We start from the raw sequence: 27,519 nt of genomic DNA on the forward strand, positions 1-27,519 counted from the left end.
TTCTCAGGAGCGGCCAGCTGCTCTAGGAAAGCAAACTTAGGCAGAACTGGGCCATTTATGGGACATATGTTTTTGATTGCAGGAAGTGCCCCTTGTAAATGGCCTGAAGTGCTGCATATGAATGCTACTAATTTAACACAGACTGGGAAAGTGTTAAGATTAGTATTTTCATGGACAGGAATTCCTACATGCATTGTAAGTGATGAAGGCTCGCTTTTTTGATGTCCAAAAAGTTGTGTGCTTTTATCTAACAAAACAGTATCAACTCTGTCACATAAGCTCCTCGCTCTCATGCTGTAAGAGGAGCGGGGGGAAGATTTGTTCAAACACACAATTCAATGATCCAAAACAGAAGTTTGGATAAAGTTAGCTTACAGCAAAAAAAAAAAAATCTGTGAATTTTCTTCTGGCCTGGCAAAGACATGTTAATACAGATCTCTGCTACAGTCATCCACAGTGCTGGAACACAGATTTTTCTTGCTTGGGCGTGCTAACACCTGATTTCCAGGGGGGTGTTTGTTTGAAAGTGATAGGATCAAATGGCCCCACATAGTCATGCATGACTCTGCTGCCTTGGGATTGGAAAAAAATCTGTGCAAGAGGTAACTCTGAAGACTTGGGGAAGTCTTGAGCAGTCATGACAGCCTGCTCGTCTGACTTATCAGACGGAAACAGCATTGCAAGCCTTGGAATTAATTGGGATAATGGAGTGAATGAGCTGGGCCCTCTTATCAGTAATAATGATAATAATCCCACGCCTTTGTGGAGAGGCTAGTGATCGTGAACTGTGAGGTAGGTCAGCTGGCAATTGTTCAGCCAGCAACAGATGGGGATACGCAGCCTCTTGGAAAGACCAAGACCCTTTCTAACATGCCTGCAAGCTGTTTAGACATCTGATTTAAGGCTTCCACATTCAGGAACATCGGTTGGAATCTGCCGGTGCTCCAGTTTCCCGGTCAGTGAGATGGGAATGCTTTTGTTGCAAGAGCGTAAAGTTTAACTAGTTCTTGTCATGAAGGACATCGCAGTTCTCCAGCATTCCTAACTGAGGTGTTACGTATTGCAGGAAAATGTTTGCTTCATGCTTGCTCTACCACCCTCATGTCCTACTTGTCAGAAGTTCCTTTTCTCTCCGAACCTCTGACCTTGGCAACCAGACCTCGAGAAGGAATGATACTTACATGTGGGAGTTGTCTAAAGAGTTGATGGTGCTGCTCTGCACAACTTGGTGCTAGGGTCAGCTTCTTCAGCGCCCCCTTCTATACCTTTGTGGCGGTATTTTTCCTGCTTCAGCTCTATGCTGGGGTCCTTAATTGACTTTGTTTCAAAACTCCCAGAATCTCTCTCTTTTGTTGTCATTTGGGATTTGTCTCTTTCAGCAGTCGGCCATAGGGTGCTGATAATGAGCTCCAAGAAGTGTCCCAAAGGAGCATAAGGGAGCTTTGCTCTTCTTTGGCCAGTTTTCAGTTCTTCCCTGCTCTCCTGCAGAGCTCGCTGACTTGGTGCCCTTCTATCTGAGCTGTGGGGTGGCCCTTCTCTGGCAGTTCATCCACTTCTCCTTTCCCCTTGCTGAACTCTCAGCTTTTGGAGGTTCTCCACCAGACCTAACGCTGAATAGATTCATCACATCTATAGCAGATAAAGTTCAGCAGAGCCTTCACAGGCAGGGCCGGGCTTGGCTCGCTGATGCAGGGTCAGCTAGCATATGGTAATGTTTTCATCCCATGCCCCAAACGCACCAACCTCCATCAGTTTGTTAAGAGAGGTGACTAACGTCAGTCCTCTATGGTATACTCAGCTTCCTAGGAAAAAGATGCTTTGTTTGTGGGAGGATGGTGTTTTCTTTGAGATTTGCATCCCTTGGTGGAGAAGGAACATCAAAAACATGTGCCTTCCTTTTGTTAGCAGTAAGTGGTAGGGCTTGTGGTGTCGGGTCCTCCGTCACAGGGCAATGCCTGAGAAAAGATGACTGTTTCCCATCACGGTAGAAGGCCCCAGGGTGTCCATGGAGGGCTCGTTTACATGAGCTCAGAGGGCCCCAAGGATGTTTTGTACAAGTACCTGTTACATCCAGTGCAATGCTGCCATCCTCAGCAGCAAATCCTTGGGAATTTACTTGCGTAAATGTAGAGGGATATGCTTGTATGTATTTCTGAGTCATGTCCTGTCAGCACTTCCTGCACCAGTTACATGTGTGGGTTAGATAAACAGAAGAAAAAAAAAGGAATAAAATAAATGGTGTTCTGTAGAAATGATCTCAGTGACCATGAGTTTTAAATGGTACAAGTTCAACAGACAGTTTTAATACAAGATTCATATCAAGTTTATAAATCTCCTCCTCTTGGCTGTTCTGCACCTTAGCCAGGAAAACACACATATTTTGGGGAGCTTTAGCCCTTTTTCTGGGGTGTGCTTTAGGGTGTCCTCTAGCTACAGAGAAAGCAGGCTGTCTTATTTTTTGTCCCTCTTCCCATTCATCGTGATCTTGGTCTTACATGGGTGTAGCAGCTGATGCATAAGACCTAGGACAGCTGAATAATTCATTGGCAGGACTGCTGAATTTATGGAGGGGATCAGATGACAGGATAACGGGGTTCTGGACTGGAAGAATAAAGCTCGCAATATTAAGTTTTGGATGTTCCATTTGGTGGTATTGCCAAGAGGGACTGAAAAGTGATCTGATTTCAGTTTGTTGCAGTGCACTAATTAATCCCAGTTAATGCACACAACTCTGCTAACCGAATCCCTTTCTCAGGTTGCCTATAAACCCACCAGCAAACTTTCTTCCCTACCAATTCACTTAGAAAGGAGGCTGAAAAGAAGGCTTGTTTGCATTTCCCCCTCTTTTGTCCCGATGCATGGGACGCTGGCTACTGCTAGAGACAAGATGTGGAGGGGTGTCATGGTGATGTTAGCGGCACACAGAAATCCCTCCGAGGGCTGCTTGACATGGCTAATATATGTGTTGTAGCCCTAAGGAAATGCCAAATCTGGGGTCAGGAAGGTATTTTGATCAGATTGGCAGGAACAATTTTTTAACCTTGTGTAGTTTGTGGTGTGCTCTGCTTTCCCAGGGCCACCAGGAGATGAGGGGAATGATGAGGCATTTTGTGATATGGGTGATGGAGGAGATGGGGGTGAATATCCTCATGGCCTGTAATTGCAGGGACTGGGGCAGATGGCCTCAGTGATCCTACCCAGTCCCATAGCCGTGTAGGTGACAAATAGCTGCCTGCCTCTCCCCTGCCTGACACGTAAGGGATGTCTTTTTGCTTTGCTTCCAAAGTTACCAGCATCGCGTGCAGATCTGACGTTTCCTCCGCGGGTTCAGCACAGAGCAGCCCCCCGTTCCCCTCTAGAAGTGGCACTCCTGGACCTTGCACCCTGGGTCCCTTCCACTTTGGGACACTTTCCCAGCCCCAGGGCTGCGGCAGGTCATGGGAAGCGATTAGCTCCCACATCCTGGGAGGGGATTCGGCACGTGTCAGGGCTGCCAACCTTGCAGCGGCACGGCGATGCGGGGCTGGCACGGTAAGGGGTTTTCCTCCTGGGAAACGTTTCAGAAAGCAGCAGTTATCTCTGTCGCGGCAGGCAGAGCTCCTCCCCGGCCTCGTGCTAAAGCAGGCATTGTGTGCGTGCCTGTGAATCACCCCGAGCACGCTCAGGAACACCGAAATGTTGTGCCATGTGAGCAGGGGGTGCGCGAGAGGGACAGGAGAGCTTCAGGGGCTGGCTGTGCCAATGCAGGCATCGAGGTGCAAAGCAGCCCCCTGGGGCGTGCACTGAGGATTTCCGCAGCGATCCTCACCATGTGCCAGTGTGCCGCAGCATTGCCTCGTGCCCTGTGGAAGAAGTGGGAAGGGTGGTGGGCAGGAGTCCCCCAGCTGCCTTGTGCCTCCTCCAGCTCATCTGCACTCCCACAACCAGGTCTCCACTACCCCTTCAGGAAGGCTTTCTGTATCTAAACAACACAGTGCATTAGCTGGAGGATTTTGTGACGTGAGGCTGTTCCTGGGAGCCTTCACTCGAAGGACCTCAGCGCTCCTCTTTTTTTTTCTGTTTCAGAGAAAAGCTTGGTTATTTGAGGAACGGCATGTGCCTGGCATAGCTGCTGGCATAAATTAGCAAACCCTGTCTGGGGGTTTTCTACATAATGCCCCTGCTTACAGCATGCATTTATGGATGGAGCTCACTTGTTTTCTAATGCAAAGTAGACTAGAGGAAACCTGTAAAAAAAGTCTTCACCACCCTTGGCTCCCAGGTTTGTGTAGTCATTACTTCATGGCTGCAGCTCTTGGTAACTGTGTTAGGTGTAAACACAGCTCGTGTATGGGTTGCCTGCTTCTCAGCTCATGCCAGGCAGATCCAAACTAGGAAGAAGGCAGACATTTTCCAGTGGTGAAGACATTTTTCCAGTGCTTCACTGGAGCCCTCTATTGTGTGTGATGGTGGCTTCTCTGTTTCTTGATGTCTCTGGATTGCAACTGGATGCCCTTTTGGAAGATATGCCTGGCAAATAAGTGATATTGGTAAGTGAAGAACTGAGTTTCAGTTTCATGGCTTGCTTTACACATGAGATGCCACTCTGTTTTGGCCCAAAATCTGAATCTCAGCCTTGGCCAGCACCTAAACGCAGTGGCATTTGGTGCTTCGGAAAGAGCTTTGTCTTGCAACCAAGTGGCGGTTCCTCACAGACAGAAATGCTTTGCTGCCACCAAGGATGAGCATTGATATTGGGCTCTGCAGGGACGTGCAAGCTCTTCCCTAAGTGCCTCTTGGAGGCTAGGTCTGTAAGGATGAGATGTGGTGCTCTGTGCAGGGATTCCCGTGCAATACCAGCTCTGACAGCTGAGCAACAGCTGGCTGCAGATGATTGCCAGTATTAATAAAGGAGGCTATGTGATGGATTTCCTTATGTGGGGGTCACTAAACAAACAGAGCTTGAGGAAACCCTGCCTTCTCTAGGAGCAAATGCAGCACAAAACCTCGTCTTGTTCTGACGGGCCGGCAGCGGGTCCTTCTCTGCTGCGATTTGCAGCTAATCCTGTGTGCAACAGCTTCAGAAACCGATCTGGTGAGAGCAGCCCCTCTGTGCATCCCTGGCCAGCTTGCTAGCTGTGAGGGAAACATGGGAGCTGCAGAGCATGATGATCCCTTGGGGGTTGCCGAAGTGATCTTGCAGTGCCTTTTGGGAGAACCTGGGACAGTCTGCAGCAAGGCTTCCTCTCTTCATGTTGGTGTAGGCAGAGATACCTGGATGTCGGGGATGGGAAAGTGTGCCTGGGTCTCTCCACTTGAGAAGTCCGAATGGACCTAGATGGATTATGTTATGTCTTAAAAGAGTAATGGGAGGGGGAACGTATCCACTTTTCTACATCCATGGGCAGCGTTGCCCTCATACCATCCCTCTCCAGTCCTCTCCATCCCCTTCCTCTTTGCTCTGACTCTCCATGGCCCCTCTCACGTTTGTGGCTTGCCTGCTGTCCGTCCCCAGCCTGGCTGTGTGCCACAGCTTGCCCTCCCCAGGGCTGTGGAGGCTGGAGCTGGAGGCCAGAGCTGGCCAGGAGGTTAAGAGGCTGATAGGAGCTGCTGGAGCGAGGGAGGGCAAGTCGCTGACCTCCCAGCAGGAGTGACACAGGAAACCCGTAATTACATGCTTGTGACAGCCACGCTGGATCATCTTAATCACACTGCTGCCCTGTCAGAGATGCTGCCTCTTGGGATTAAGGAAAACAAACAAGCTGAAGCGGCACCGGCAGCAGCGGTGGCTCCGTCCGGAGAGTGCCTGGCGCATCCCAGTGCGGTGGCCCTGCCAGATGGTTGGCCTGGCTGTGAGGAGAGTGTGATGGGGGCTGATGGCTCAGTGAACAAGCTCATCCCAGTAGACCCTGATGGCTCCGTCGCTTTTACTGGTGGCTTGGAGTCCTCTCCCTTTCTCAGCAGCTCTCAAAGCACACAACAGTAGTGGCTGACTCCTCCACCACCTCTTGGGCATTCCTTGCCCTGACTTATTCACCCTGCGGTTTGCATCGGCCAGCTGAGGCACAAAACAGATGCACACAAAGCTATGCAGAAGCAGACTTTGAGCACGGCAGTGCTGCTTCCAGACCCTGTGTCCCAACCCTTGCTCTGCTGCCCTTCTTCACTACGGAGGGAGCCCTGGTGTCCTGCCCTGCAGTAACCCTATCCACACTGCTGGCTACTATTTTTTATTTTATTTTTTTTCCAGTGATGGCTAAACATCTCCACTTTTGCAGTGTATATTTTGCTTGAGCCGTTTCCCACCCTCATTTCCTTAATGAGGTAACTCCACCTCTGTTCCCATCCCCACCTATTGGAAAAAGTCTGGACATCCCTCTCAAAGACAAACTTTACATCACACTGACCCATCCTGCAGAGCAAATGGAAGTTAGTAATGTTGAGCTCAAACCACTCTTCTGCTACCCTGAGCTGAGCCAGAGTCATTTTTCTCCCTTTTCAAAAGCTTCTCTTGTTTTCGTGATTCAAAAAGTTGGACCAGCTCTTTTGTCAGTTGGAAAAATAAAAAACAACCCCACCTCCCAGCTTTCCCTTTCATTTTCCGTCTTGAAAGCTTAGTCCTTTCATCATGGTCACAGGCTCCTCCAGCGTTTTGTCCCCCCTTGCCCCTGCTCCCCTTCTCGGTGGGACACAACACTTCCCTGAGTCCCCGTGGTGTTAGGCTGGCACCTTTCCCTCCTCCCTGGGGCAGGAGGAGCTGCATAGGCCCCACTGTATGGGAATGCTGTGGAAGGAGCCAGTATCTTTCCCGAGGAGAAGCAGCCCAGTTAAAATCCAGAGCGGCTAAACCTTGGGGAAATGTGAGGTTTGTGGGGATAGCTGTCATGGTTTGGGCTTTTCCTCCTGGACACGGAGCTGTGCCCGAGACAACCCTAGCAGCAGAACCCTGAGGTGGAGGAGATGCCGTGGCCACGCTGGGCTTTGCCAGGTGATGCTGTACAGAGCAAACCCAGCCCTTGTCCTTGGAAGGTCACACGTTTTGTCCCTGCTATCCAGTGTCCATGAAATGGTGTTTGACATGGGACCAGGGCCTCCCTCTAGCAGCCGCCTGGGTCAGCACAGGAAAGAGTGCGTGGGACTGGGGACAGGCAGGTCCACGGTGTGTCCCCAGAGAGTGAGGGGAGCGAGCCCCAGGCTGGGGGCTCCGGGCTTCAGCCAGCCCCTAATCCCGCATACAGCTGAGAGGATCAAGAGATAGAAAGGTTGCTCGCTGCAAATCCTTTTGAAGTCGGTTCCAACTCTTTTGCTGGGAACTCGCTGGCCTGTGTGCCAGAGGGAATGCTAAGTCAGGGAGCTGCGAGGAGCGGGGCTGTGCTCACCCGTGGGGCCACAGGCTCCAAAAAACCACCCACCCCAAAAAGAGCAACAAATAAAGCTGCCGAGGGCGTGAAAGCATCACGTTTGAGGAAGCCCCTCTGCCACAGCAGGAGGGTCCCCGGCTGCGGCTCGCCGGGATGGCCTGGCCGAGGAGATGGCTGCCGTGGGGGTGGCCGGGGGCACGGCTCCATCCCCGACCCTCTGTGGCTGCGGGTCGCGGGACGGCTTGCCGCAGGCTCTGCCCTTACACAAACAGGCTTTGCTTCCCTTGCCGTTTCTCTTAATGAATTCCTCCTCTCCCGGCTGTTGTTTTTGGCCTCCGGCTGACTCTGTGGTTTTCCTTCCCCTGCACGTGATACAAACATTGCTCGCCGGCTGCGTCCTCCAGGTGACGGACACCTGTAGCTGGGCCCCGGGTGGGTCAGGCCCAGGCACAGGGGTGCGAAGAGGGCCCTGCATAAAGCACCCAGCACCCCCAAAGCCAGAGGGACACAGGGACACGGGACGGCGGTGCTGAGCTTGTGGCAAGGCCGGAGCCTCCCTGAGCACCCCGGGCCGGGGAGCAGGAGCGGTGCCGCAGCCCCGCTGTGGTGACAAGAGAGCAGCCACCACCCTGCGCTGGCCCCATGCTGCCAGCCTGAAGTGCGCAACAAATTGGTAGAGTAAGTAAAAATAACAGTAAAAAAAAAAAAAAAAAAGCATCCGTATTTAACAGCCCTTCCCCTCCTCCCCCACTTCCAACTGCTTACCCTTAAAATTCCTCTTGGGACACAACTCTGAGCGTTCCTCTGAAACCACCAAGACTAAAAACTGCCTTGCATTTCTAGGCAAGCCCTGAACGCTTTCTCCCCTCAGCAAAAGCAGGGGCTGTAAGGAAAATCCACGCCATTGCAAAACCCATCCTAAAAATCTCAGGGCTGGCAGCCCCGGGTGCCTCTGCCCTGCCCGCGCTCCTCTCTCCGTGCTGCAGCCCCTCTGTGGATCCGTCCTCCCAGCCCGTGTCTGCCCCTGCTCCCGAGGCCAATGCTCCCAAACCGTGGCCCCAGCAGCATTCAGCCTCCCCGGTTCCTCTCCCCAGCCCCTGCTTTCTATCCTCCCTCCTTTTTTCCATTAAGTCCTGCTCCCTGATCTCCCATGCTGTGCTCTCCTATAACCCGGCCCGCTCTTTTTCCTTATCTCATGGGGTTTCCCACAAACACGGGTTCTGTGTTGTCTTACAGCAGATGCTGCAGACATCCCTTTGGCGCCGATGGCTGCGAAATGGTATCGCGTATAAGGGGCTCTCCTGGGATAGAGGCGTAGCATCTATTTCTGGAGGCACAGAGTAATTTTCCTCAGCGAAGTGACACCAAGCACCTCATTTAAAAATAGAGAGAGGAGCCTGAATCAGCAGGTGAAGGGGATATGAGGTAACCCGGGTAAAACTTTTCCGCCGCGACACGCACTGGGCACAGACAAAGGGCCACACCTGCGGTTTCACTAAACCCTCTCACCTGATCCAGCACCGCTGGTTACCGACTGACGCTGGCAAATTCCAGCCCGGCAAATCCTGCCAGGAATTTCTTCCTGTAGGTATCAGCTGTGCACTGCGATCCGCCTGCCACCAGAGCAGCAGCCGGGGCTCCCGGCCGCGGGCTGGGTCAGCGGGGCCGGCAGGACCCACGGGTGCTGGGTCTTCTGCAAGAGGAGGTTGGGCTCGGTGGTGACCTTGTCCCATTTATCCGGGTTATGTAAGATCTTCCCGTACGGGCTGTTGGCGACGTGACACCTAGCTATTTAGGCCAACGTAGTCCGTGACAAATGTGACGGTCGGTTTTTGGGGGAGGCAGGCGGGAAGGCTCGCGCTGTCTCGGACCCTGTTGGGAAGGGAACCAGCTGGATGTCCTGCAGCCGGGACACTCCTCAGCTGACACAAATTTCCCTGCCCCGCTGCTCGGGGGAGATGCCCGATTTCAGCTGAGCTCAGCAGTCCTGTACCCCAGGCCTCTTTTCTGCACAAGAGCTGCTTTAATAAATCAGCATGTTCCCTCTTGACCATCCTGTTTAGGGCAGGAGGGGAGAAAAGAGGAGAGGGTGACTGAGATCTGGGTCCTTTGCCTCTCCCTTGTGGGTTCACAGCTGGGCTGGGGTTTCTCCGTGGTTCTTTCAGAAGCGGAGCAGTTCCTGCTGCAGCTTTAGTTTGCATGTATGGCAAAAGAGCAGGGGCTGTGGCTGTTCACAAGGATTCAGGGTGCAAGCCCCTGGTAGCCTTGGAGGCAGAAGCTTGTGATGGAGCTGGCAGGAGTTGGCACGTGGCAGCTCATGGCTAACGGTGGGGTGGTTGGACCAAATGCAGCACAGGGAGCTGCAGTTCACAGTGGTGCTGCCACCAGCTTGCCTACAGAAACTGGTGCTGGACTTAATCTGTGTCCTTTTTCCCCTTCTGCCCCATCAGGGTGGCATTTGAGAAAGGAAAATAGAGAAAGCACTGCTGGGAATGAGTGTTAGTCTGGCAACAAACCGGGCTGCTTGCAGGTGTCTTCAGGTAGCCACAGCTGGGGTCTGACATTGTGCCTTAGGTACCCCCCGGCTTGTCCTCTCTGCATTTTGTCGCCCTGCCTGCTTTGGTTGCAGTCCCTCAGAGCAGGGCTGTGCCTCGCTGTGCTGTTCAGCAAAGTCCCCGTTCTCTCCCAGGAAGCTCCACTTGGGGCCTGCAGTGCAAAACCAATGAATTTACCCAGGGACATAACCAGCCTTCCTTGCCAGGAGATCTGATAGGGGGCTGGGCAGCTCTCCCTGCTCTATCAGGGGTCTCAGCTTTGGACCCCAGTGCTGGCACCATGGCAGGATGCCACTGATCTGCAGGGCACAGCGGGGAGCACCAGGCAGCTTTCTGATAAGTGCAGATGCTGCAATAGCATTAGACAGGATGGCATCTTGGAGACATCGAATATTCATAAACATTGCCATAATCCTGGCTGGTTTTGTCATTGTGCATAAAACGCTTTCTTTTATAGGAACCTCATCCAAGATGTCGCTGCCCTTGAGGTTATCAAACAGCTCCCTGAGGTCTCTGGATTTTTTGGCTGTCACTGGCTAAAAATCCAGCCTTGCACTCCCGTGGTGTCCTTGTTACATGTCTCAAGACCCCCAGCCAGACCCTGGGGCTGGGTGCCCAGGGTACCCTCCTGTGCACAGGGGGATCAGCCAGGCCGAGCTGGGAGAGTTCACACCGCCGTGAGCTGTTGATGTTCCTCAAAGCCTCAATTTATTATTATTATTTTTTTTTTTTCTACCAGGGAAACCTCTTGGGGACAGCCTTTACCCTGAGACATCAGTGTTGGTTAAGTCAGGTCAATGTCACCCTTTTTGTTTATAAACGGCAAAGTGGTTAGTGGCAGCCTATCCGAAATGGGAGACGTGATACTGTAAGAAGTTAATTTATTTGTTAACGTAGCTATAATTTACCCAGTAAGTAAAGTAGTGTAGCCTGGATGTAAAAGCTGTTTCCCCTGTGAGAAGCTTCACTGGTGACAGCATATTTCTGGGAGATATTTATGGCAACCCTGGACATGCAAAGCCCCTGTGGTGGTGCATTGCAGCAAATGCAGCATTGGTGCAGGAGAAGGAGTTTCTACAAGAGGAAAACCCACTGCTGCAGAAGACACTCACTGGGTGTTTGGAGATAAGTCTCCCTGCGAGGCCAGCGTGGACAAAGGGGATTGCTCCATTTGCACCAACAACGTTGCCATTTCTTTAGATCTTGAAGCCTTCAGTCCTTGAGGCTGCCTGTCAGACACCTTTCATCAGGAGCAAATTCTCCTGGGTTGGAATTTGCCTCTGGACAGGGTGAGAACCGCTCCCAAATACCACTCGCCCCGATTACTCCCTCCCAGTCGGTGGCACTGGCACTGAGGCTTTGCACCGCGCCTCTCGGCCGTGTCTCCCTGTAAGGACGTGTGTGCAGCCCTCCTGGCTTCCCTCCAGACGTGGCCCCTTCGGAGCAAGGGTCCCTGGAAGTTTTTGTGCCTCTTTGTGGACTTGGAGCTGGGGGGAGAGGGCGAAGGAGCGCTCCGAGCGCCCCGTCATCAGGGCGGGCTGGGGCTTGCTGGCTGCACTTAGACAGGATCGCCCTGGTCACCCAGTTCATCTCTGCCACGGTCACACGCTGTTATTAGGTGATTATGTTTTGGTATCTTCATTGTGTAATTAGTCACATGCTCATAAACAATGTAAATAACCCCTAATGAGTTAGTAAATTAATCAGTCAGTAACGACTTCCAATGTCAGGAACCATCCACAAAGAACAGCAGCTACTTTCAAGTTTTCTTTCTTTTCTTCTTCTGTGTTGCAAAACCATCTAGCATTTTTTTTCCCTAACGCTGCAGGCTATTCGGCTCATAAGCCAATTGACTGGAGAGGATTTACTCACCAATTAATTCAGAAAATGTAGTCCCATTGTTTCATGTTACTACTGATTTTTATTTAATTATTTACTTTTAAACAGCTATATAGCAAGTTTCTCTTCTATTTTTTTTTTTTTTAGATTTTATTTTCTTTTACTCTAGCATTGATAGTCCTAGATAGATCCTTGGCCCTATTCTTCTGTGATCTTGCTATTTTTGAAAGTCTTTTTCAGGATAAATATTGAGGCCAAATTCTTACCGAGAGAGGAGCTGCTTTGCACATAATAGCAAGGATTTCAAAATGGCCATGGCAAAAACTAAATCTGGTGCCAATCACAGCTTATTTTTCACATGTGTTGTCTTTCTTTAAACATGTTTCCAGCCCCAAGTGTCATCAAGAAAAGCTTGGGACCGTGGAGTCTGAGGACTTGAAGACTCCGTGATAGACATGAAAACTTCAGCATAACATGTTGGATATTAATTTCTCATTTTTAAACCAAGATCATGAAGTTTTTGAGTCCTGTTTTGTGCTCTTGGGTGCCTGGGATTGCTATTACTGTGTTAGACTGGTGCTTTACTCTCTTTATGGTGCACCTTTTAAGCAGTGATATCTTCTGCTGCTGCCAGCCCAGGGAGGGGAGCCCAAGACCAGCTTCCCCCCAGCACTTTAAGTCCTGTTGGCCTTTGGCATTTCCTATTGTAGTGTTTCAGAGCTTCAGTGTGTGGTCAGAGCCATACTCCTACTTTTTTTTTTTTTTTTTTTTTTTTTTTTGTGTAAAATAGACTGTGCCGTTCTTTTTCAGAAGTGTTTATAAATTGCTGACACACATCCTTGTCTTTTTTTTTTTTTTTTTTGACAAATTCGTGTATTTCTGGAGTCAGGCTGCCATAGTAGATAACCAGAGGAAAGCAGTTTTGTTTGGGAATGACTTTCAAAGCTCCCTAATTAGCTCTCAGTCTGTTTTGGGACAAAGCCACGATATTTCAACTATGCTGGCAGAAAGAGGGTTGTGTCCAATTTCCAGTTTTTGTGTGTGAAATGTGATTTTCAGATTGAAACTTACAGTTTTCACAGCTGGAATACGAGGAGCGCATGCTGGTAGTTTGTGCCCAGATTCAAGTCTCTGTCCAATCTCATTTTGAGCAAAATATCTACCCCAATCATGCAAAACCAGACATGGGATGGAGCCTGTTCCAAGGCTTGGGTGTTCCCTCTGGCTGCGAGTCCACTGCTCCTCTCTGCCCCCACCAAGCAAAACATGCATGTGCATAAGGGAGGAACAGCTGTGCTGTGTCAGACCAAGGGTTTTCGTGGAGCCCAGCATCCTGTCTCCAATGATGGCTGATAGCGCATGCACAGCACACAGTCTAATTGGAAGGCAAATGTATAGTGATATGTCTCCCAAACGCATGCCAGTCTCCAACAATTTGTGCTTTGGGGACTTTCTGAGGCAGACCTACCATCTTTGTTGAGTTTTTTATTTTATTTTTTTTTATTTTTCCATACATTCGTCTTGCTGTATTTTGAAAAGGTGTAAACTTCTAGCACCCACAGCATCCTGCGGCAAGGACTTCCACCATTTAACTCCTGTTGTGTAAACGGACACCTCCTACTGCTTGCTTTGCTTGCCACTTTCTTTTGATGCCCCTGGTTCTTGTAATGTATGCTAACAATTTCCTCAGATGAGTTTTCACCAAGGCCTACCCACCTCTCATGCTTTTGGTTGCAAATAAATACCCTGTGGTATATTCTCACCCTGAGGAATGGAAGGATGTGTCTTCATGTGTCTCTCTCCTCCTCTTTCATGTGCCTTCCAGGGACTTTCACTAAAATCTGGGAACACAATGCAGTTGTATAAGCTTGTATTTTCTGGTGATGAATGTGACCAAGAATGCTTGAAGCCTCTGCACCTACAGGGGTAATTCGCTGTCTCTGCACATTGGTTCAGTACGTCCTGCCGTGATGTGTGGAGACATCAGTGAAATGCCGTAGGTGGCGTTTTGTACCAGAAGACACCTTTACCCAACAGTCTCCACAGGCACAGGCCTTGATTTTGCAATGGGTATGATTTAGGACAGCACTCAAACACACGTTTAACTTTAATCCACACGTGCTTAAGTGCCTCTTGGTTATAGGTTTGCTCTGCGTTTGTTGTTAGATGTGTGTGTTCAAGAACCAAGAAAACCAGTTGCTGAGTTCATACTTTACATTCTCATTTTGGACAGCATGTATTTTTTTTTGCTTTTGGGAGTCCTCCACATGGTCACTGACACCTAATGCAGGAACTGCCTGGATGATAACCAGCTTTATTAGCTGTTTCATATAAGCAACAGGCACCCTGGGTGGTGCTGGGTCTTGCCTGAGCTGCTCCACGTCTACCCAGCTGCCAGCCTTCTCCAGCAGGATTAGGGCTTCACGGTATCCCTTGAAACATCCCCATGTTGCCGCAGGAGGATGTTTCCCTGTGGCTGTAGCTCCCCGTGCGAGTGCCACCATGCTGGGATGTGCAGCAGGCGGTGCACTTTGGCCACAGCGGTGTCATGCCATTCCTGGAGCGTCAGTGATGCCGTGCTGTGGGTTGCTTTGCCCTACCTGGTGCTGTTTGCATAACAGAAACTGTCTGTCTGTTATCGCTGCTGGAGATACGAAGCTCTGATTGTTGCGGTTGCAATATGCACGGCCTCCCTACTAGGGTGCTCAGGCATGCGGTGTTTGTTCATGTTCACGTGCTGGGGACACAACAGCGCTTACAAAATTTTAGCACACTGCTCCGTGAGATATTCTACCAGGGAGTCAATGGTGCCTGGTTGAACTTTGTGTCTGGAACTGCTAGGGGCTCTTGTAAAGGTACATAATAAATGTAATACACAGACTGCTGGTTTTTTTATGGCATCTGAGGCACAGAGCAAGCACAGCAGGGTATCCATGCCCATGTCCCATCATGGCAGTGGTCTGCCCTTCTCTCAGCAACGCGTTTTTTGTGGCTCAGGCAGTGGGAGGCTATTCACAGCTCAGTGCCTACCAGCGTTCCCTGCAACTTAATTCCCTCGCAGAATTTTCCACTCCTTATGCGAGGCAGTTAAAATAGAAAGGGAGGGATGGCAGCACTCCGTGCGATGGGGAGCCAGCACAGCTAACCAATTTCGGAGTGTGCTGAGGGGTGAGGAGCCAACCGGAGCTGGTTTTTCCCATTGCTTCTTGCTGTGGATAGTTTCCATCTGCTGCTGGGGGGTGAGCTCCAGATGAGTGGGACTTTGGCAAGGAAGAGGGCAGGAAGTATGTATTGCACACAGGACTTGACTAAGCGAAGGGGCCTAGGAGTTGGCAGCTAGGGCCAGCTTGGTGAGATCTTGGCAGAGTTTCTGGTTACCATGTGGACCTGAGGAGTCATGCCTGCAACCATGCCTTCCAGTCATGTATCTGGGGTATTTCAACGCTGGTCGTGTTTCTGAGCAGTCCGTGAGTTTATGATTGATTATTCACCATCTCAAGTAACATATTCATCTCTTGTCTCCTGACGAACTCTCAGCAGTTAATTTCTTGGAAATTCCCAATACTTCAAAATCAGAGTTACTTCATTTTCTTGGATCATGCTGATCACCTCATTTATGGTCTTGGATGTTGTTTATGGTCTTGGATGTTGAGTCACATACATCACCCCTTGGTCTTGGAGGATGAGCCTCATGCTTGGAAGGAGGTACCCACTGGAAACAGGATTTCCCACATAAGCTAGCGGCATCCCTTCCTATTTTCGCAGATGTTCCCTGCAGCAAATGTCCTTGGCTGGGGCAGTGCAGGGAGGTGAGCACACAGAGGGTGAGAGCAGAGCCAAAGTGAATTCCAATTTCCATTCAAGCAGAAACCTTCAAAGCATTTGGGCCTTTCTAAACAGGAGTGTATTCAACTCTTCCTCATTAAGTCAGTGACACAGGAGAATGCCTTGTGCATGTTTTCCACGGGGATTCAGCCTGTTCTTAGCCTATTGTCTAAACTTATATCAATGACCTTTTAAAAGACTGGCTGAAATTCAGTCAGACACAATTAATAGATACTTTGCTTACACTTGACAGACATGCAAGGTAAGAATGAGGATGTTAGCATGCTGGCCATGCGAATGAAAACTTTGTCACGCTAAAGTATTCTTGGCCAGTTCTGGTAGTGTCCTAAACCAAAGGACAAACCACAGCACAAAAAGCACAACTCCCGAATTGTTTTGAACACCTCCTTCTCATAGTGGCTCCCACGCTCAACACCACACAGGCACGGTGGCTGATTTACTCATGGAGTGGATGGGCAAACCCTGAGAGAGAAAATACAGAAGAGAATTTTTCTTTGAGATCGTGCAGAAGGTCCTGGAGAGATCTGGGAAGGGGACTCGTGCCTGCTGACTCTCAGACCAGAGCTTTATCTACTTGACAAAGCCCCATCTCCCCGAGTGATCCACCAAAATCTCCTGAGGTAAGTTTCATTTTCAACTTGGCCTTGAAAGTCTGCAAAAAGGACCTTCAAAACAAGCAAGTATTTGGCAAACAATATGCATAATGCATTTGTTTGGGAACATTTTGATCCTCTCACAGGCTGCCAGCAAAGCAGATGCAAGGTGGAGTGTTTGATTCATTCACTCGTGAGGAGTGTGGTCAAGTGAGGATGAGTCCGGCCACATGGCTCTGTCTGCATGCTAGGATGACCGAGGTTGGGACTTCATCTGCTCGGTGAAGTACACGCTTTAACTGGGGGTCAGCACAAAGGAAGAGAGTCTGGTATATTTATAGGGGATTTTTAAGGCCCATTTTCCAAAGGAAACAATGCCTGTTTGGCTGTCCATCCTTCCCTCTTCAAGTAGCAGTGATATGTCAGCCAGTTTCAACCACATCTGAAAGAACAGTAGAAGTTTCAGAAATACTAAGTTTGTGGCTGTCAGAGTAGATAAAATGACACAAACTGGTGATTTCTGAAGGAAAGAGAGGGAGAACCCAGCTGTTGCACCTTCTGCTAGCCATTAGCTGACGACACCATCACCACGTGTGAACATGGCCTGCCCGCCAGCAGGTATTTAACTCTAGATTATGCACACCACTACTGTCTCTAACACGTAGAGGGATGAGGGTTAATGCAGTGGGTGAGGAGAAGACGTCTGGGGATGACAGGCACCCCCTCTTCTCGAGGAGTCCTGGGCTTTGTTAGCCCTGTTGTTCAAAGGGCATCTCATTTCCTTTATGTGTGGGCAGTGCTGAGGAATAGCTGAGCCTGGCATTTTGCCGCAAGCCTGGGAGTCCCCATCTCCTGCGGGAGCGCGTTCCAGCATCCAGGGCCAGCTCCAGGGCACGCTTTGTGTCCCACAGACGTTCCTCCCTCCATTGTTCGATGGTGGTCTCAGCCTGCCGGGACACCATTGTCAGCAGTGGCCAAAGTGGATAATGAGCAGAGGGAGAGCTGGGAAGACAGCACAAGTATACCAGGAGAGTAATGAATGATGGCCTCAACCACCCAAATAATAACTGGCTGTGTGAAATACCAACTCAAATGAAAACAGGTTGGGCAAGCTTCTGAGAGCGCTTGGGCCAACTGTACACTGCTGAGGGTATGCTGAGCACACCACACACCTTCATTAAGTAAACACTGGCCACCAGTGTAGTGGTAGAAGCCCTCAGCCCTGGGATGGCCACTCAGAGGCACCCGGGACACCCGGTCCATCTCACCGCGGGAGCTGTCAGCCACCACTAAGTGAGGACACCCAAGGACTTTCTAAGCGAGAGTTACGTGACTGCACGTCTGAGCCGCAGGGACGTGTCAGACTGGCCTGGCTACTGGTCCCTGAGAGCCTGGGAGTCTGGCTATTAATTTCAGGCACTGGGATCAGACCCATGGTTGGAAGCAAAAGCTCTCTGCAACGAAGCCACTGCACCCTGGGGCTGCCTTGTGCGTGGCCTTTGCGTGCCTCATGTTATCTGATAGTTCAGATAAAAGCCCTATTCCCCTTTAAACTTTTAAGCGCTTTATAAATTATCAGAGGGCTTTAATCTCTTTTTCATGAGATAAAGGGCCTTCTAAGCCCCAAACTCTAATTGAGTGGCTGTGGTTGTTTTGTTTTAAGTCCCTCTTTGGAGGAAAGCAGGCCCGTCATCTTGAGAAATACCTTCCAACGTGATCTCAGCTGGAGCCGAACTCGGCTGTGGTGGTGGGGACAGGCCCAAGCAAAGCTGCTTGGTTTGGGCTCATGGAGGAAAGCATGAAAAAGGATGCACCAAACAGTAGGTATAGACAGAGCCACTGCTTCGCTGCTTTAAGTTAGGAAGGGCACGGAAATTCTGCAAAAGCCTTACTGTCAAAACTACCACCCTGTATTTGCATCTCTGGGTAAGCTGATCCTCAGGTATTCATTTAGCAATCTGCTTTTGGACCTGATGCTTCTGCCTTGAGTGTTCCCTGTGCTCCAAAGGGACATGAACATCAGACATGAGAAAGTGGCCTCAGCAAACCATTCTGCAGTTTTCAGCTGAGCACATCTGCACCATTCAAAGGATCCCCCTGACGGCAGGGACAGAAGGATTCCGTGGCACCTGCACGTCCACTGCTTGTATTTCAGGCAGATTTACACAGAGCTGTTCGTGAGCGAACTGATGTCTGGGAGCCATCTGTGGGAATTATCTGATGAATAGCTTCATAGAACAAGCTGCAGAGATTGAAACAGAGAGAAAGGGATGAGAGAGTCAGAAAGAAAGATGTCTGAAACTGGGCAAGATGCAGCAGGAAGAAATTACTCTGCAATAAATTCTGTGGCGGGGACTCAGCAAAGAGTATTATCCAGACCCTGTCCCCAGGCTGGAGGGCAGGCTTTTCTGGTCCCACCTCTTTCATCCTCAGAAATTGCCCCATGCCTCCTACACAGTCATCCAGGCTTACAGCATCCAGTGAAACAAAACGTGGTCGCTGTGATGGCAGACGCCAGCACTGAGGGAAGGCTGGGGGTGAGCATGGTCCTGCCTGCATCAGGATAAGCATTTGTAACCCCTGCAGAGAGGGTGGGCAGCCTGCACAGCTCAAGGCTGGTGTCGCAGGGAGCTCCCAGTCCTGTGCCAGGTCTCTGAGGAAGACATAGGCAGAGAAGTCGTTGAAAGACAGGGATGAAGCTTTGGGTGGTGTTAGAATTAACTCAGGCTATGAAGAAGCAGTCCAAGCTGGGGATTTTGCATGGCACAACAAGGCATTGTCACCCTGCAGTCAGACTGTTTGAGCAACAGGGGATAAAACTGCTAAGATGTCCCTAAGCCACCTCAGTGGCGTGCAGAACGTGACATGTCCTCCAGCATGCCCTGTGTCCTCAAGGAAGCTGGTGGGGGGACCAAACTGCCACCATGCCATTAATGCACTAGCATGGGGCATCAGTACCTGACAGAAACAGGCTGATACAGGCAGGAGAACACTGCTCCCAGCAAAAACAGCCACTCTGTCATAGATCTGCTCCTGATCCTTAAGGCAAACCCAGGAAACACCTTCAAAAGATGAGTAAGGAATTACAATCTGTGACTTTAATGCATGCTAAAAACCAAGGATGCAGCACCAATACTGGTTGTATAGTGCTTTACAATTTTCCCCAGCTTCCCACTTTTCCGCTAATCCCCTGCTGTTCCCCTGGCAAGAAGTTCTGCCTCTCCTTGTTACATGCAAGCTAACAGCACTTACCCCTCTCCCCTGCTAGCGTTTCCTGCTGCTGTGTCTGCACTAACAACCCCCTTTCCTTCAGAACAGCTAGCTGATTGACACACTGAAGTTCAGCTTGTTTGCAGTCTGTGCTTAGCTTGAGGTTTGATGTGTCTCTTTCAGACCTGAAGTTAGCTCAGGTTCCTGACAGCTTGTCTGTCTTTTCTCAGATACATCCTTTGGTCTAATTAGAAAACTCCACTGCGCTTCCTACAAACCCTGCCATGCTAATAAAGAAGGTGGGAGAGGAAAAGACTTCGCACTCTGTCTCTCACAACAGGAACACCCATCACTCTGGATGATGATTTTCTTCCCGTGTCTCTCTTTGCTGTATCCATCTCTATCAGTGTGGATAGGTATTGCTGTGAATAAATATTTAGCAGAACAAAGACGACTTCAACACAAATGTTTTGGCTAAAATCAGAGGGTGCAGCATGTCTGGAAGACAACAGCCCAGAGTTATCATTTTTCTTATGTGGCTATTCCAATTCTGGACCGTGCTCCCTGCTCTCCCACATCTATCCAAAAAATAACACCTGAGATGAGAGTCTTCAAAACACCCCCATTTTGCTCCTGAGTGAAAGGTAAAAAATTGGAGGCCCAAGTCTCAGAGGCGAGATAAAAGGGGCCAGCTTAGAAACTGGAGAGATGGAGGGGCTATAGGAGCCGACATAGCAATAGAGGTTAAAAATATTGTCTAAGCTCCTGAATGAGAAAATGATGGAGTTAAGGTTTTCTGTGCACCTAGGATGCATAAGGTGATCAGGTAGTATATTTATACCATCACATTATATTTATATATATATTTTTTTTTCTGACTGGAATGGATCTCAGGATTGGTGGATATGAATTCAGCTTCTCTACGTAGGAAACCAGAGATGTTTGTGGGACACAGTCTTGGTTGTGGCAGCAGTCAAAAGATGTTTGAAGTTAATGAAGTTAGGGTAAGCCTGGCAAGTGTTTCCAGCTGATGTTTGGCAACTGGGATTGGGGTGATTCAGCAAGATTTTACAAGGCAAATGCTTACTTCTCTGCTTATTTTGCAGAGAAGGTAAAATTTCCATCAACAGCCCCAAACGCAGACACGCTGACATGGAGAGATGCAGATGTTGCAGTGCAGGACTGGTTCTGCACTTTGGGAGCTACGTGTGGACAAACAGAGCACTCACTTCGGGCAGAAACTTTGCAGCATGGAGCAGCCAACTCTGCCAAATCTGTTCTATGTGAGCATCGAGCTCATAACTGGATCAAAATTCAGGGATATTTTTCTTGGGGACAGCAGAGACATATTCTTGGCAGCTAGGCACTTCCCTTGCTTAATTTCAAACTCTTGCTTTAAACTGGAAACTCTCAGTTAACCCAGTTGTAAGCACTGCTTTTCGAGCATGGACAAAATAACTTCTTTTCCCCCCCCTTCAATTCTAAAAACAGTCAAAACCCCTAGATGTGTGTGGGTTTTTCTTTTTTTCTTTTTCTTTTTCTTTTAACAGCCTAAGGCAGATGCCTGGTCTGGAAAATGTCAGCCCAAGTGGTGAAAGTGGCAAGTTACAAGCAATTGAAACCAGGGCTGGGAGAGACGAGTCCAATAGGTGCTAGTGCTTACATTCTCTAGGATGGAGCAGACCATTCTCAAGCAAGACACAATCACCAAAGCATCCTGGGGAAAGCATCAGGGCGGCTTCCTCAGTGGAGATCTGTTTTCTCTCACTGCTACAGCATTAACTTTGCCTGCATCCCTCGGCGTTTGCAGAGTGCTTTGCCTGTCCCAGGGTGAGCCTGGTCCCTGGAGCGGCGAGCAGGGTGTTTCCTCCCGGTGCCGTACAGAGTTAGCAGGCAGCTGTGGGCACCGGGCTTGTTGCTTTTCGCCAACCTCATCTGCTTGGGAAGGGCCCAGAGACTAGTCCTGCAGGAGGCTGTGATTCACTCTGTCTACAGCTTTTTTAATGAGACCATTTTCATTGTCTATGAGTGCCGGGCTTGAGAGCACGTTGGCATCGGAGGCTCTGCTTGGGACCAAGTTAAGAGCACGAGTGCTGTGTGTGAGCATTCTTGGGGATGCTAAGAGGGCTGGCACATTATGGGCCAGGGTATATAGCCTGATGGTACACCCTGGCCTTGCTAGCCCTGAGCTTGTGTGGGATGAGGTGCTGCCACCCACCTCACCGCTGCCAGGAGGTGGGGGCAGGCAGTGAGGCTGGGTCCTCCGTGGGGAGCTGAGTGCAGCCTGGGACTCACGGACAGCAGGGAGGGCAATCCATTGCCTCCGTATTTCTGGGCAAGCAGCTCCTGTGGAGCAAGCCGTTAAGGAACAGCTGTGACTGCTGCTGACTTGTGTCAGAAAGGCCTGGTGTTCAAGAGGAGGGGGTGTTGAAGCAAGGGGGCAGAGCAGCAGGAAGCAGCTGGCATGCAGGTGAGCATCTCCGCACCGCCTGCGAAACGCGTTGCAGTTGGCTTTGCACATAGGGCACTCCAGCAGCAGGATGGCCAGATGTGTATAAAACCATGAAAGATCAGGCATTGAACTGCGAGTCGTGCCTGTGGGGGCGATAGCCCTGCTCTGTATTAGCAATGTGGTACCCATGCTGCTTGGCGCAGCACCAGGCTTTTGGCCGCATGGTGCTCCAGCAGCAGCACACCCATGTGCAGCCCTGACTCGGGCAATATTAGATCTGACAGGAGACGAGGGTTACACAGAGGTACTCTGCTGGTTTTTCTCCAGTAGCTAATCAGACTTGCATTCCCGACTCTCTGGTTTCCCCTTTGCCTCAGTTCATGTGATATCCTGAGCTAGCACTAATACCTGCATGGCAGTGTTATTTCTTCATCATCCGTGGCCTCTCTGTGCTCCTTAGCCTCAAATATCTCTGCTAAAGGACACGGTATTTCTCTTCTCCAAGAGGGTGGTGGTGGAAGGCAATCCTCCAAAAGTTTCATGAGCTCCCGTGTTGTGTTGGTAGTGGCTGTGGACATTTTCATCCCCTACTTGTTTACACACAGAGCAGTCTCCCTGCCTAGACAAGCACGTATTTGCTCCCCTCTGAGACATGCAGCAAAACCAATGTAAGGTGGACAGTGGCTGGGAAGAGAGCACCTCCTCTCTTGGAGCCTCTCCAGCCTTAGAAAACCCTTTCCTCTGGGGCAGGTGTTCAGTATTACAAGGTCCAGGGGTCTCATGCCAGGTGGGCAGATGAAGAGATGCAAGCCCCAACCTGGGCGTGCAGGGGACACCCGTGCAGCCTAACACTGGCTTTTCTAGCCCCTCCTATCCAGACACCTCCCTTGACACCCAGCTCTGCTTCCTCTGCCCTATCCCTTGGTCACCGATGAATTTCACCCCTTCATCTTCCTCTGCCTTCCCCTCCCGGCCCCGTGCCCCCTCCTAGGCGTGCATGCAGCTGTCCCTCCTCAGCAGCAACCAGAAAGTGGGCCAGAAGTCATGGATGGGTTTCAAAACCGCTTGGTAAGTCCTGGATCCTTTGAAGCCGAGCAGGAGCTCCCAGAGAGAGGCAGGTCTTTCTATTCTCATTAGGATTATATGCTTTCGGGCCAAACTTAACACACAGTTACCAGGCTGCCCAGAACGCTTGCCAGAGTCTGGAGTTTGGAAAAAGCAGAGTAAGACTTATAAAAAAAAATTAAAAAAATCCTAGACAGAATAGCCCAGAGGCTTTGCTTCTCACAGCTAACGTTGCTGTGTAGCTTGGCTCTGGCAGGCTTTGCCAGCTTGCTTACCACAGGCTCCTCTTCTCAGCCCAGGAGCCAATTTGAATGGAGACACTACTGTAACTCTGTTCCTCCTGGCCTGGGGTCTTCACAGTTTACTCTGCTAGTGGCTTTTAGCTGGGGACATGTGAGTGTGTAGCTGTGTCAGACCACTTCTTCTCCTCTTCTCCATTTGTCCTTCTAACGCCTAATGCTCTGCACTGTGCAGATGTGAGCTGAGCCTCCCCCTAGTTTTTGGTGGTGGGATCCTGGGCCCTGTCTGCGCTGCTTTATGCGGCGGTGTGAATTAGTACGTGTCTCTCCTTGTTCTTGGCTTCCACTGACCACCAAGGGAAACTGCAGCCCCCTGATTTCTAGCCTGAGGGGTTTTCTTGGATATTGCTGTAAAGGTCAGAAATATAAAATGAGAAAGGCAAAGCTGGAGAAGAAGAGCCCAGCTCCCTGGGGTGATCCCGGAGGAGGTCAAGCCAGGTTTGGCTGTAAACTATAAGCTCTTTCAGTCAGGCTGGGACAGCACACACCGTCCCTCCCTCTACCCTACGTGCTCATCTGCATCCATCCGCTCCGTGATTTCACAGCAGGAGGCGGGCGGGCACCTTGGGAAAAGCTCAGTCCTCCTCACCCAGCCTGGCTTGCAGCATGGAAAAGTCTCCAGCAACCGCCCCACTGCCGGCAAGAGGGTGGCGGTGTGGGCGTATGTATTTTGGAGAGGGAGAAGCATGGCACCTGGGGGCCTGAGGAGCATGCCCAGGGCACAGGCACCCTCCTCCTCCATGAGCAGCACCAGGAGCGGGCACGTTGTGCACGCAACCACTGAAGCCGCCGCTGGGCGCGGGGCGGGATCACACCCAAACCTCTTTGTTTTTGCAACACAAAGGTGGAGACGGAGAGTCAGCGAAGGGGAAGACCTGCCAGCCCTTTCCTTCTGGCGAGGCGTCCTGCAGCCGCACCGCTGCGCGCATGGGCTGCTGGCAGCACGGCCGGCTGGCTCTTCAGCACTTCTGCTGCTGCTCTTCAGGGGATGGGGTTTGCTATTGTCCTCGGTGGGAGCTGGGCACCATTAAAAACCCATCTATTTCAGGCTAAGCTGGCCTCTATTACTGGCAGGCTCACAGTGGAATTGAGACATGTAGGGGTATGGTTTTTTTAAGCAACATTTCTATACTAGGAAGTGTAGCCACTGTTACTCCAGCATTGAACTACGATTGCTAACTCATCCCATCTGCTGAAGCAGCTTGAACAGTGTTGCCAAAACACCCCTCTGCAGAGCCCAGTGAAAGAGCTTTGTAAGGGCAGCTACCCCGGGCCTGATTCTGCCTTGCTCTCAGTGCAGGCATTTAGGGCTGGGGATGTGTCCTCAGCTCTGGGGGACCACCAGGCCCCCCAAACTCTATCAGGCCCCAACACCCGGAGAGCAGTGCACAAAGTGCTCCAGAGCTCTGCAAGAAGGAGGTGTACTGAGCAGGGGAAATTACACCTGTTTCCCACCTAGCCAAAGTGAGCTGCAAGGGCAGATTTGGGGAACGGAGGGGGCAGGCGGTGGGAGCAGCGGGAGGAGGACACCGTGCCCTGGCTGTCCAGGAGGGCGCAGGGAGGCGGCAGGGGGAGCAGGGCAGTGTGCTCTGGCTGCTGGAGGTGCCGGTAATAGTGCTGGTCCCACCCTCCTGAAATGGGCAACCCCCTCCTGGCAAAGCAAATCTGGTGCTGAACGGAGGCACGGATGAGCGCTTGCAATCCGTTGAGTGGTGTGTGTGTGAAAACGACCAGGCAAATGCTAACTTGCCTTTCTCTTTCAGGCAGTTGCAGTGCACATCATCAAGATCCTTTGCAAACAAGGGGGTGCAGCAGGATTGTGGGCAGAGTGCTCAGATCTGAGGGCTGATGCCAAACTTGGCAGATAAGCATCTGAATGAGGAGAAATCATTCAGATGAAGAGCTGTCTGATAGAAAGCAGTGGAGGTGGATGCCTGTCCAGAAGAGTCTGCTTTGCTGTTGAGTCTGGGAGCAAAGCACAGCCACAAGTTGGTGTTTTAATACAGGAACTTGTAGCAGAGTTTGACAGTGCTGCTTGGCTATGAGGAAGATTTTTTTCTGTCCTCTCTGCGATGGTCACAGAGTGATGCCCCCGTCTGTCAACCCTGTGCTGCCTCTGCTTGCCACTGGGAAGTGTGAGAGCTGGGGGAACTGAAGAGCCAAGGCTCTTCTGTGCAGAAGACAATTCTTCTCCCTTCCCACCCCCACCCTGCCTCCCTTCTCTGATGAGCGGAGCAGTGGGAATGGGCTTAAAGCCTGTGTCAGCCCTGCCTTGATCTCCATGTGCACTCCACATCTCTTGTGACTTTGTCAACACAGCAGGCCAGACACTGTCTCTGGCGACAGGGCTGACTCCTGGGCAGCTGAGCAGAACAGAGCTGAGGTGAGAAATTCCCCCTGGGAGAGATAAGCCAAGCTGTCTCTCATGTCCTATCCCCTGCTTGTCCCCTCTGTCAGGCACTAATGCAAGACAGGAAAGAGCTCTGGGGACAAATGAAAGGGGGATGCTGGGGCGGGCAGAGGGAATTTAGCTTGTCACCTAGTCAGAGAGCTCTGACTCTATGCACCAAAGTATTAGAGACTTCAGCACCTTGCTTTAAGACATTCACTGGCTGAACTTCTGTCATCCTGGCCCCTTTCTCCCTTGCAGTACCTGCTCACATTTTTTTTCCATTTTAAAGGTTCCCATGTAGTCAAATTGGGACAGGGAATGAGAAGGGGGTCTCTGGAAACACCTTTCCACAGTAGATATATGCTGGCAGGACAGTGAGGGTGCCTTTGAGGTGGTTCCGTGAGAGTCTTGCTCATTGTCTGGATCAATAACTGCAAAAAGTCCATCACTCCTGTATGTCCTCCTCGTGACAATAGGACAGAGGTGCCAGTCAGGCAGTGTGGGATTAAGCTCCAGAGGTTTCAGCACTTGAAGACCTGGTTTCAGCTCTTGGAAATGCTGGTCAAGAGGGCATGCAAAGACTTTCATCAAACCAGCCTTTAGCAGCCCAAAGGAGGGAAAATGCAGCAGCATTTCAACGGGCAGCTCTCTGGGTGGGTCTACATCAATGCTGCTCCCCTGTGCCACCGGCCTTGACCTTCAGCGAGCCATCGGGACCTGGCAGCATCCTACCAGCACCGGGCCGAATGCTGGTATGCAGGGGTCTCCCCAGCTGGGGCAGGCCAGATCCAGGAGCCTGGTGGGGAGAGATCATTGCTGGTGGCCCCTGCAGGACCTCACCCACGTCACAAAGGACGTCAGCTCCAAAACCGCTGATAGGAGCAGGGATATTTCTGCATGGAGGAGTGTGTAGGGGGAGATTTGGAAGAATATACAGACTCAGCACCCCTCCTCCCCCTGGACTTCCATCTGGGGCTCTGCGCTGGGCTTTATGACACTCGTTAAGTGGAGGTGATGGCAGCACAGTGGAAAAGGACGAGGCTGTGGCCTTCCAGAGTCCTGGGAGTGTGGAGGATTAGGTGTGGGCAAGCTGCTTTGGGACAACTCCACCCAAAGGCAAAGCCCTCCGGTGTAGTTTGGGGCACTGGTTTGACCATTGGAGGCCTCACCTGCCTCTGCAGATTCTTTGGGGCTACCGAAATGGTTGCACCTTACCTAAAGGAGTTCAGGAGGGGACAGTATTTGTCACAGTCACTGAGAATGATGCTAGTGACAACAGCAAGGCCATGCCATACTTGGCATGGACTCAATCACATTTTCAGTGCCCCAAGGTTCCATCTTATGTTGACTAGCCATGCAGTTAAAGGTTTCTCTTCTACCAGCTAATTGATCTTTACTGGACCTTTGGGCAATCTCTCATAGGTGTTATTTTAAATACGCAAACCCAAACCACCCCTATTGCACGCCACCTGAGGTCACCGAAATTGCAGCAGGAATGAGTTTGTTTGCTGCATCCCCTCAGGGAAACCGGCCAGCTTGAGACTGCCCACCATGTGAAGTGCCATCCTTCTAACTCCATCAGAGGGGAACGAACCTAATGTTCAAGGTTGTCTTTGGTCTTTGCATAGCTGCCCCTGTTTTGCAGGCAAATATGGCCACGTAGGCCTTAGAGTGCTTTCTAATGAGGCTGTTTCCTTCAGGAGTGAAAGGAGACTGGGCGCCTTCCAAGATGAGATGCTAATAGGAGTCAGCATATGGCATGTACATGTAAATTATAACCCAGCTACGTGCTAACATGGCAGCACCTTTCTGGCCCTATTTGCTCGAGTCTCCCTGCTGCCCCAGGGGTGAAGGACTCCATTCATCCTGTGGGCCACCCAGCTCTCCAGCAGAGGAACACTGAATTTTTAAGTGATGGATTTAGAGCT

At 50.7% G+C, this 27,519-nt stretch overlaps 1 long non-coding RNA gene across 1 annotated transcript; it reads left to right on the top strand.

Moving 5' to 3' along the window:
* Positions 1-1,835: 1,835 nt before the first annotated feature.
* On the top strand, positions 1,836-27,132 carry LOC310897292. Its single transcript, XR_014582202.1, has 3 exons — positions 1,836-4,529; positions 16,003-16,200; positions 19,614-27,132. It is a non-coding gene; the product is annotated as an uncharacterized lncRNA (long non-coding RNA).
* The last annotated feature ends 387 nt before the right edge of the window (positions 27,133-27,519 follow it).

The sequence above is a fragment of the Anser anser genome (genome assembly GCF_964211835.1).
Source record: "Anser anser genome assembly, chromosome: 3".
In the NCBI taxonomy this organism is placed as follows: Eukaryota; Metazoa; Chordata; class Aves; order Anseriformes; family Anatidae; genus Anser; species Anser anser.